The 12,182-nt window shown below is 42.5% G+C and overlaps 1 non-coding gene across 1 annotated transcript; it reads left to right on the top strand.

Moving 5' to 3' along the window:
* The first annotated feature begins 2,301 nt into the window (after positions 1-2,301).
* On the top strand, positions 2,302-2,462 carry LOC140703439 (U1 spliceosomal RNA). Its single transcript, XR_012082836.2, has one exon. It is a non-coding gene; the product is annotated as a U1 spliceosomal RNA (small nuclear RNA).
* Positions 2,463-12,182: the final 9,720 nt, after the last annotated feature.

The following is a 12,182-nucleotide window of genomic DNA, read 5'->3' as shown; positions in this document are numbered from 1 at the left end:
CCCCATTTGGGGTAATTTACCCCTGTTCCCTGACCACTGCAGTAGATCATCAGTGTTTGATAATCCTCTAGATATGCTAAGAAAGCATTGATTTTCAAATTACTATCTAGCTTGTTAAACCTTGGCATTGTGCCACTGAGCATAGCCTGTACTGCACCGTCTGCAGGTATAGATTCACTTATATAATTGACACAACAGATCTCTTTAACAGTGAACTCATGAGAAGCTTCTGAGGAGTGTTAGGATTTCCTGAAACACTGCTTGAAAAGCCCCAGGTAATAATGTCTCTGGAGAGATTTCCAGAACTATCATATAAGGAGACCAGGAAAGCCTTGTCTTGGGGGGGTGGGGGTGGGGTTGAAGGTTGTTTCCTATAATTTGTTAATAACAGTGAGTAGATGGCAGTATTATTATGCAGGGGGAGGATTTTGATGACATTTCACATTTTCTCTGCAACCTACATGTGAACCCATAAGCATGTTCAAATTTGTTTGAGTAATCTGGCCTCTCTCACCAGATTGCTCATAAACATGTTCAAACCCACCCATAAACTAAAAATGTAGGTTGCAGAAAATAATAAGGCATGCTATAGAAATCCTCCCCCTAATTATAATTATAAGTAACCTTTTCAATTTCAAAGTTTCTGAGTTAGTAATCATTCTGAAATCTTCAGTCAGACATAAATCAGAATGCTGATAAATTGTGCTGTTATGAGATAAATGTTTTTTTAGATTAGTCATGTGAAGTTTACAGGGACAGTGGGAGCCTCATGATTGATTGCAGATGTGAATGTAGGTCTCCCCAGTTTTAGCCTGACATAACTATTGTATCAGATACTACACTTCAAATACTTCTGGATTGTTGGGCCTGAAAAGGTTGTCACCCATAAAATGTAAGTCAAATGAATATGCTAAATCAGGTTCTGTTTAAAGCACTGGAAGATTTTCTTTTTTCTTTTTTTCAGGAAAAGCCACATTAATGGCTTTATATCCATTACCTTTCTATGTGCTAAAGCCAGAGAGAATATGTATATTGTTGTTCTTAGGGATGTTTCAAACCCAGTGGGAAATTTTTAACTTTAGTATTGTAGTTTTATAATTATTGGATGAGCCCCTGAAATGAACTCCCATGCTGAGGGAGCTGCAGTTTTTTTTAATTACCCTCTAAATTTCTAGATTATTTACCACCCCGCCCCCCGTACAGAATGTTGATAGATCCAAATTAGATTTTTGGCTTCCTGGCTTTCTACTTTTTAAAATTCTTACTCAATGAAGATGAAATGCAGTGGACTAAGCACCAGATTCCCTTTCCTTCAAATCTCTGTAGGTTGACATGGCAGTAACCTCATCTAACTTCAGCTGATCCTTCCAATTGTTACTCAGTGACTCAGTTGTTACCTGGTGAGTCAACACTTTATGGAAATCCCATTGATCCTTTGGACCTACTCCAGTTGGATTTAGGCCATAGTCTCCAGTCAGTGTTTTTCTATACTGTACTTTGGCCAGAGACGTTGCTTTATTCCCCCTTCCGCACATAAGAAGAGGGAAGGTGCCATCTGCTCTCCATTAGTGCTTTTAGGAGCTGGCTCAGCCCCAGACTAAGATTCAGCCATCACATTGATGCACTGGTTGAGAGTCGGGCATTTATAAGTAGAGCTAAGCAAAGGTTCCTTTCTTCAAGGGAATCTTTGCCTTGTTTCTGATAGGTGTGTGGAACCCATCTTCATCCTAAAGAGAAGTATGAGTTTGGGGAGAAAGAGAGGTTGGCAATGGGCCTTGGGCAGGCTAGCTTCCAACCCTTTCTGAATTTGAGGTTCTCCTTTCCTGTTATTCATAAATTTACAGAATCCCTTCTTCCATTAAATAATAATAATAATAATAATAATAATAATAATAATAATAATAATAATAATAATAATAATAATAATAATAATAATAATAATAATAATAATAATAATAATAATAATAAATGTGTCATCAAGTCAGTTCTGAGTTATGGTAACCCTTTTCAGGATTTTCCAGGTAGATACCTGTGCACTAGAGGATTGCTAGGTGTTCCTCCCACAATTAGCATAAGGCATTAGCATATGCTAATACCTGTGCACTAGAGGATTGTGGGAGGAACACCTAGCCCCTGATGGGGATCCCACAGGGCACCCCAAAACATTGAGGAGCTCTCTTGGCCTCTGGCAGGACTGAGGCTGTGCAGCCCTGTACTAAGAGTGGGAGGTGCAGCCAGGGGGTCACCATGCCTTAGAGGGTCAGGGGACAGAAGGGGGTATGAGGTGCAAGGGCCATTCCAACTCATACCTTACAGGGGAAATATGTCCTAAAAGTGGTTTTCCTAGGGGGAGGCTCATCCATTGCACTTTGGGTATGCTACTGATTCTTGTGATTTCCCCAAATGTGAAGAACTCAACTGCATAATTTGTGTTAATGGAAGATTACATTTGTGATTTCCCTGGCTTTTTTACAATCTCTTTACCCTTTGGTTACTGGGTATTTTCACCATCCTCTATCATTTACATTTGCATCCATAGCCCCATTGGTGATGCTTTGCAAGATGGTTTTTTCCCCCCATTGAAATACATTAATTACATAGGACCTACTTTTTTATCTCAAAAAAGTGGGGTAGAAAGTATATGCTGCTGTTTTTCTAGGAGGCAGACCCTGGAAAGCCAGCAGCACCCAAACATCATCCAGCGAAAATTGCCCATAGGAACAGTTGTTTTGCGAAGCGCAACATTGCTCAAAAAAAGTCATCATCTAGCAAATTCCTCGTTTTGCGAGGCAATAGTCTAGCGAGGCCCCACTGTAGTTGGCAAGGCCACACAGGCTGACTCTACCTGCAGGAGGCACAGTGGGTGAATTGAACTCCAAACCTCTGGCTCTACAGTCAGATACCTAAACCACTGAGCTATCTAGCTATCCAGTATTAAATTAGTACAGTACTTCCATCCACAGAGCTATAGCTATGTAGCTGAGTTTCAAGGTCCCTGGGAGCAGGTGGCACAGACTGGAATAGAGAATGGAGCAGAATGCAGACTTTGAAGCTTGAAAAACACTGCTTCATTGTTGAAAAAGAGCCTTAATCCATTCAGAAGTAGGCCAGTACTGTTGGCATCTAAAGGAGCAACACTTGCCCTACATTTTCTTCTCTTGAAAAGCTGAGTAGAAAATAAAATCCGATTTCCATTCATGAAATAACTTACAGTATGCACTGCCTGGAATTGCTGTTATAGTGTATGAATGGGAATCCATAAAGGAGCAGTAGGGTGGCTTTTGATTAACCAAGATAATGTAGAATTCTTGTGTTGTGATACTGAAATCACATGACCGTAGCTTCTGCTAGACTAAGGCTGTAATTCTGTGTGTGCTTCCCATCAGCAAATCCCAATGAGCACAGCAGAATGAGCATGGTTGAACATAAGAGGTAACAGGCAGAGGACTGCACTGTGGAATCTGTCAAGCCGATACAAGCCTGGGCCAGACAAATTGTATCCAAGGATATTAAAAACTGGCAGAAGTCATGTCAGAACCATTGGCAATAATCTTTGAGAATTCTTAGAGAACAGGGGAAGTCCCCACAGATTGGAGGAGGGCAAATGTCCCTATCTTCAAAAGAGGAAAAAAAGAAGACCCAAATAATGATCGCCCTGTCAGTCTGACACCAATTCCTGAAAAGATTCTAGATAAGATAATTAAGCAGAGTTTGTAATTACTTAGAAATCAATGTTGTCATTACTAGAAGTCAACACGGGTTTCTCAAAATCAAGTCATGCCGGACTTATTTGATCTCTCTTTTTTTTGATATAATTACAGGCCTGGTGGATGAAGAGAACGCTGTGGATGTAGCATATCTTGATTTCAGTAAGGCCTTCAACAAGGTTCCTCATGATATTCTTGCAAATAATCTAGTAGAATGTGAGATAGATAGTACTACTGTTAGGTGGATTTGTAATTGATTGACTGACCGAACCCAAAGGGTGATCACAAATGGCTCCCCTTCATCCTGAAAAGAGGTGATTAGTGGGGTGGCCCATGGTTCTGTTCTAGATCCTGTGTTATTCAACATCTTTATCAATGACTTGGATGAAGGAATAGAGAGTATGTTGATTAAATTTGCAGATGATACCAAATTGGTAGGGGTTGCTAATTCCCCAGAGGACAGGATTAAAATTCAAAATGACCTTGACAGATTAGAGTCCTGAGCCAAAACAAACAAAATGAATTTCAACGGAGAAATGTAAGATCCTACAGCTAGGCAGAAAAAATGAACTGCACAGATATAGGATAGAAGACACCTGGCTAGACAACAGTACCTGTGAAAGGGATCTAGGAGTCTTGGTAGACCACAAGCTGAACATGAGTCAGCAGTCTGCTGCAGCTGCCGAGAAAGCCAGTGCGATTCTTGGTTGTATCAATAGGAGTATAGTGTCTAGATCAAGGGAAGTGATAGTACCACTCTATTCTGCTTTGGTCAGACCTCACCTGGAGTATTGTGTCCAGTTCTGGGCACCTCAATTCAAAAAGGACTTTGACAACCTGGAATGTGTCCAGAGGAGGTCGACGAAAGTGGTTAAAGGTCTGGAAGCAGTGTCCTACGAGGAGTGGCTTAGGGAGTTGGGAATGTTTAGCCTTACAAAAAGAAGGTTGAGAGGGGATGTGATAGCCATGTTTAAATATCTGAAAGGATGTCATGTCGAAGAGGGGACAGGTTTCTTTTCCAGGGCTCCAGAGACTAGGACACGGAGCAATGGTTTCAAACTACAGGAAAAGAGATTCCATCTGAACATTAGGAAGAACTTCCTGACGGTCAGAGCTGTCCGGCAGCGGAAAAGGCTGCCTCGAAGGGTGGTGCAGTTTCCTTCTTTGGAGGTCTTTAAGCAGAGGCTGGATGGCCATCTGTTGGGGGTACTTTGATGTATGTTCCCGCATGGGGGGGTTGGACTGGATGGCCTCAGTAGTCTCTTCCAGCTCTGTGACTCTATGATACAAAGAATGACTTCCGTGGAGGGAAAACCAAAGGGCAGCATTTGGTGCTGAATTAGTGTTGTTCTATTGATACAATGGCACTTTCCTGTCCTCTCCTTTCTTCATAGATCCCCAAGTTTTCTTTGAAGGAACCTCCAAAACCTTCAGAGCAGAGGCAGCAGAGGCAGAGGGTGTCTGCTCCACAGACACAACTGGCTATCACTTAAGTAGAAATCCTGTGATTTTTGTGGTCAGTTCTCTTAGAACCTAAACAGGCCTGTGTGGTGTAAGGTTCCCTTTTTTTACAGGGTCTTCTATATTCCCATAGCTGATGATCCCCTAGACATAATGGCATATCTTAAGAATTAAGAGGTATATTTTTCCAATAGAAGAAATGTTGCTGTAGCATCTTAAAACCAAGTTGCTTGCATAAGTTTTTGTATAGGTATGATTCCTTTGCCTTCCAGCAAAGGCAAGCAAGCCTGCCTTTACTGGTTTCTATGGGCTAGTGAAAGAGCTAACTCAAAAAACAGAAACATTGGGTGCTGGTGCTGCATTCTGATAAGCTGAAAGATGCATCCAGGTCCTTTGAGAAGCATGTTGATGCTTGCGCATATATTGCAAAGGACCCTTTACTACCCATGCAAAGGAGAGATACGGATATACCATTCTATCAGATGCCTGTCCTTTGATGTGGGCAGGAATGCAAATGTGCAAGTGCCAGCCGAGTCTTGTTGTTACTAGCTTTTGAATGAATTTCTGTTTTTTACTCAGTGTGATGTGATGAATTGCAATGGTAGCTGTTACATGCATTGGGAATTAGAACTGCACGGAAGAAACAACCTGAAGAAGTTAGAGTTTAGTAAAAGGAATGCAGGTAAAACACATTTTAATAGCTAGAATGTGGAACGTGAATAGTATACAACTTTAAAATGGTCGCTTTTATCCCCAAAGTGGTGGTTAGTTCCTACTTATCATAGGACTGGTGAGTAGTCAGTATCCCTCAGCTTTGGGGCAGTGGGAAGCAGGCAGAGTGCAAAAACTGATGGGACTTTATAGTGATAAAATTGCCTGTGATTTTCATTTTTAAAATGAACAACTCGCATGGTGATAAGAGCTGACATATGGAACACGTAAAAAGCAGCCTTTACACTGATGCCATTGTGTATGAATTGGCCCCAGGGTATAAAATAGACCGGGCCACAAATTCATTTGAATTCTGCATGTCACTGTGGCTGGAATTGTGTGCTGTCAAGTTATATCTGACTTTAGACAATCATAAGGTTTCAAAGAGAGATGAGTAAAGGAGCAGTTTTGCCAGTGCCCTGCCCCCACTACATTTAATGTAGCTGAGACAGAGATTTGAACACAGCTCCCTTGAGTGCCAATCCATTGCTTTATCCACTCTACCACACTGGCTCTTATGAATTTTTTAAAATTATGACAAGACAGCAGTGTAACAGAAACAAAACTTCTGCCGTCAAAAACATTGGGCGCGTATCTCAAAATAGGCTCCCTCTGAAAGTCTATAAAATTCATTTTTTTAAAAGTAGGTTTGGGTCAGTGATAAGCTCATGGCAATGAAACATTTAGCTGCACCTTCAAAGCTCTAAACTTAGCTGGACTTTTGCTACCGAGTTTTCCTGCAGCTGTATATTTGCAGCAAAGCATGTACAGCAGTACAATGTCAGGTTCAATGAAATATACCAAGGAACAGATAACAAAAAAAATTTCCTAAATGTGCAAGGATTTCACATCATAACTAGCTGCCACAGTTCCAGGTTAAAAACTCCATGCCATAGATTGTACCTAACTTCATGTTTTCGTTTTCCCTTAAGCGCCACCCTCTTTGGTTTGCATCCTTTGTTTTACATTTCCCTAAGAAGAGTACTGTATTCACTTGTTTAATTATTACCTTTTGGTCACTGCGTTGGCATCCAAGAAATGTAAGCATGTTGTTTTATCCTGTGGGTGCTGCTGCCCTTGCTGAATGCTGACAGACCATTCATTTTCCTCCTCTCCCTGCAGTTAGGTTATTACCAGAGTGCACATGTACTTGGATTTTCATTCAAAGGTGCTTTCCCATCAGTGATGCTTGAAGGGGGAGCGGATTTCCTCTGTGAGCACGCATCAGTCTGTTTACAAAGACAGCCTTGAGACTTCCAAGTACACAGAAGAACCTTGATCTGAGAACCTGGGAAACCAGTGTTGCCTGATCAGGAAAGGTGTGGTCTTTCTCAAATGGCAGGTGGGCCATTTGTGTGACCCTCCAGATGCTGTTAAACTACAACTACCATCATTCCATGATTCATGTTGGCTAGGGCTGACAGGAATTACAGCCTAATTAGCAGGCTGAATGTCGCAACTAGCTTAGGCCCATTGAATCAATGGAATTTACAGAGAATTTGACTCACCAAATTCACATTGATTCAGTGGCCCTACTCTGGTGGTGGGCCAAAGGGTGAGGATGTTTTCCAGAGAAAAACACAGAACCCTTGAGGCATTGGCCTTGAGGCTGAATTACAAATATTTTGTAAGTGGCTTTCGGGAAGAATATGGGTTTAATCTTGCGGTGAATGAATATGTTTTTGCAAAGTATGTCAGTCGTACTCTGACATGGCTATATGGGCTTGGAAAGCAGCATGAATACAAAGCTAATCTTGATTAAACTACAGTTATACTAGCTCTATGTTATACAAAATGACCACATGGAAGGAAAACAGCCGCACAGATCAGATTGATCGCAACGTTTTATTGCAATGTGGGAAGACAGCATTGGTAGCTGAAACTCTAAGAGGAGAAACAAATGCGTTAAAAACATGCCTGCTTCAGTTTTGACATCTGTGTCTCAGATATATCAATCCAGTGCCCCTCTCCAACTGCCTGAAATATATTTTGTGGGCATGCATGCCTTGCTCCCTGTTAACAGAAATTGCATGGATGGTGCGTTCATGCAGCAGTCTATGCTGTGTAAATCCGGTATATTCATTTTGACATTGCTCTTGATAAACCAGCATCAATGGTTTCATCACCAAATGTAGATCATACTTAGACTTGGGTCCTACCTGTCATGCATTCACATGAAAAGAGAAAGCCATGCCAGTGTAAACCAGACACAAGGCTTTACGGGACATTACTCACTCACTCACTGCAGAAGTATGTGATTTTGTGATATGGAATCTGGAAAGCATCCTGTACTTGTCACATTCCAGGTTACTGTTTTTACAAAAATAGCCTGTAGTGCATGCCATATTTCAATCCAAATTGGATGTAGATGCTTTGAACACACAAGGTTAACATAAGCAGGTACATTTCTATAAGCAAAAAATAGTCCCATAATAGAGCAAAGATCTTGAACACCCATTTGTATTTTCCATCTTGGCGTATTGGTTTCTGATTTATGTCATTTTTGTTGCTAAGTTTAAACAGGAATAGGAAAACACCTAAATGTCTCCAGTGTATTTTTGGACATCTGCAAGACCGTTCCGGGGTAGGGGATATTTATTAAGAGGCACGAGGGCTCATAAAATCATGCCCTAGCCAAGCAAAGTCATTGTTCCTCTCTAAAAGCTAATGGAATTATACATGAGCATGACTGTTCCCAGCAATGACGTTTAAGCCACTCTTTTAATCTTTTCAGAATTAAAAAAAAAAAAAAAAAAAAAACAGAGGGAGGGAGGGACTGGTTTTTTTTTTTAAAAAAAAAGATAAAAAACATACAGAAATCAAGAGGAACTTCCTACTTCAATAAGTTATAACTTATGGACTTCTTCAACTGTATTTCTTCTCTGTGACCCTTGATCCCTTGAATGGCTATGAACATTATGGGGTAATTAGTTGGAAGGGCAAGGTCAGAAGGGAGATCAGAAGTAACAGAACTCATGGGACATCCTACGTTTTTGTGGCTTTTTTAAAAGAAAAGCAATCGGATGTAGCACAGGTAATAAGCAATGCAACTCGTTGTCCCCCACCCAAAAAAAAGAATGCAGCTGGATCCACTAGTTGTTCCCCCCCCCCCAAAGAAAGAGTGCAGCCGGATCAACAGTTCCTAACAGCAAATAGGAACTATTCATACTCCATAACAGTGTACGTAACAGGAACAAAAATGGCTTTCAGAAACCAAGTTTCCCAGTACTGAGGAAGATGTGCTGACAGAGGCCCTAAGAGAAGTCAAGTTTTAAAACACCACCACCTGACCCAAAATGTACATTACTTTTAACAGTTGTGTAAGACTGGAAATATAATAATTGGTTGGAACTTAGAAATCCCTCATAATCTGGGCTCTTGGCGGTAGTTTATCTAGCCTGTGCTCGGTAAACCGAGCACAGGGAGGGGTGGTGGTAGAAGGGAGTGAGCATGGCTGGTCACCAAGGAGGGGTGTGGAGCATGGGGGACAGGAAGAAGGGGAGTTTTAGGTCAGTTGGGGGGCAGGGGGAAGGTTCAGAGAAAACGCAGCCACAGCATTCGTTTTAATTTCAGCACTTTCTGGACTTATTTCTCTGTCATATAACTTTGTTGTTCGTGCATCACAATAAGTCCTCTGATCCCGTTGTTCATAGAATATAAAACCTCCTCCTGTTTCTGAAAGACGGCTGTTTGCGAGAACCCACATGGGATCGGTTGAACACCCCCCCCCAAAGCCTCCAATACTTTAAATTTGGCAACAGAAGGGAATCAGCGTCCAGGATTTTCAGAGAACATGCAACGGCTACTGAATATTGTATTGGGGGGTCTATACATAGGTAGGGAGCAATTCACTTAATTTGACTACTTGGGGCATAAGAGCATCCCCAGGTCAAACCTGAAAAGGGGTAAGTCTTTGTGGTCGCCTATTTGAGCACTTGCAGAGGGATGGAGAGCACTCACTGTGGGCCCATCGATCCAGCCTCTTGCTTCCACAGGACCAGAAACTTTCTAGAGAGGCAGTGAGTACGGTCACTTCTGCCACTTGTGGTCGGGGTCCTTTTGCTGCTCGAGACTCGGGGGGGAGGCATAAATTAGCAGTCCCATTACTAGCAGGGGATGCTATTTCGAAAGGAGCCTGAGAACAATTCTTCTTACCCCATCCCCAGCTTGGGAAAATAACTTGTTGGATTTATAACTCTCCACATCCTGAATGCCCACATCATTTTTGCTAAGGGATTCTGGGAGCCGTTGCCCAGGGCAGTAGCTTCTGTCCTGGGCTACTGCTGTGCCCCAGTGAGGGGCTGCCTCCTTCTCTTGCCCCTACAGCAGTGGTCCCCAACCTTGGGCCTCCAGATGTTTTTGGACCACAACTCCCAGAAGCCTTCGCCACCACCTCTGCTGGCCAAGATTTCTGGGAGTTGAAGTCCAAAGACATCTGGAGGCCCAAGGTTGGAGACCACTGCCCTACAGGACTCTAGGTCATTGGGGAGGGACAGCTATAGTGATGGCAGCACAGAGCAGCAAGAGGAGCTGAGCCTTATTTGTCTCCCCATTGCTGGCCGTCATTAAAGCAGGAGGCCTTGATCTTCCAAGGGTCCCTCCCGCTGCTCAAAATGCTTGCACCAGATTCCTGAGTTTCAACTGTAAGAGGAAAACAGTCATTAGGATGAGCTGTATCTGTTCAGACATGTCAAAACAAAGGGCTAGAAAACCCACCCAACTCCTTGCCTGTTGCTTCGGATATAGAATCCTATCTTGCGTCAGTTCTTTTGCCATAGAATCATAGAAAAGCGGCATTGGAAGGGGCCTACAAGGCCATCAAGTCCAACCCCCTGCTCAAGGCAGGAATCCAAATCAAAGCAGATCTGCCAGGTGATTATCTTAAATTTTTCTTGAAGGCCTCCAGGGTTGGAGCACTCACCAACTCCCGAGGTAACTGGTTCCACTGTTGTTCTGCTCTAAGAGTTAGGAAGTTTTTCCTGATATTCAACTGAAATCTGGCTTCCTTTAACTTGAGCCCATTGTTGCGTGTCCTGCACTCTGGGATGATCGAGAACAGATCTTGCCCCTCCTCTGTATGACAACCTTTCAAATATTTGAAAAGTGCTGTCATATCACCCCTAAGTCTTCTTTTCTCAAGGTTAAACATGTCCAATTCTTTCATCCTTTCCTCATAAGGCTTGGTTTCCAGCCCCCAGATTGTTGTTGTCGCCCTCCTCTGAACCTGTTCCAATTTGTTAGCATCCTTCTTGAAGAGTGGTGTCCAGAACTGGACACTGTGTTCAAGGTGAGGCCTAACCAGTGCTGAATAGAGGCAGAATAGCACCTCGTGGGATTTGGAAACTATACTTCTATTAATGCACCGTATAATAGCATTGGCTTTTTTTTTTGTAGCCGCATCACACTGTTGGCTCATATTTAGCTTGTGATCTCTGACAATTCAAAAATCCTTCTCGCTCATAGTTTTGCTGAACCAGGTATCCCCCATCTTGTAACTGTGCAATTGGTTTCTTTTTCCAAGAAGCAGTACTTTGCACTTATCCCTATTGAATTTCATTCTGTTGCTTTCGGCCCAGTGCTCCATCCTATCAACGTCATTTTGATTTTTGTTTCTGTCTTCTAAGGTATTAGCTATTCTGCCCAATTTGGTATAAGCTGCAAATCTGACAGGCATTCCCTGCACTCCCTCATCCAGGTCATTAATAAAAATATTGAAGAACACCAGGCCCAGGACTGATCCTTGGGGTACCCACTAGTTTCCTCTTCCCAGTTTGTTCTTGACAAATCCGTCTTGGCTTCTAGTTATTACTGCATTGTTTTCTAGGGGGTTGCACAATGACTGTTTTACCATCTGTTCCAAATTTTTCCCTGGAATTCATGTCAGACTGACTGGCCCGTAGTTCCCAGGTTCCTCTTTTTTGCCCTTTTTGAAGATAGAGACAACATTGGCCCCCCTCCAATCCTCTGGCACTTTACCCCCAAAGCTTTCAAGAAAATAATGAATAGTGGTTCTGAGAGTTCTTCAGCCAGTTCCTTCAGCACTCTCGGATACAGTTCATCTGACCCTGGAGTCAGAGTGCTGGCCTTCAGAAAGGAAGTTACAGGAAGCATGACATCCTGCTGCTAACATGCATGTGGTTTCTATTTTAATCCCTCGTTTTAGGAACTTTGTGACAGATTAACGTTGAAGCCTATCTCTGTCTGACTTGTTCTGAAGCCTACAGCTATGAGACGCTATCCAGAATATCTTCCTCTCTATTACCCATGCCTACTACAGGGCCAGCCTTATCATATGGCTGGGAC

This window comes from Pogona vitticeps, chromosome 1 (assembly GCF_051106095.1).
Source record: "Pogona vitticeps strain Pit_001003342236 chromosome 1, PviZW2.1, whole genome shotgun sequence".
NCBI lineage: Eukaryota > Metazoa > Chordata > Lepidosauria > Squamata > Agamidae > Pogona > Pogona vitticeps.
This window is presented reverse-complemented; position numbering and strand designations above follow the sequence as displayed.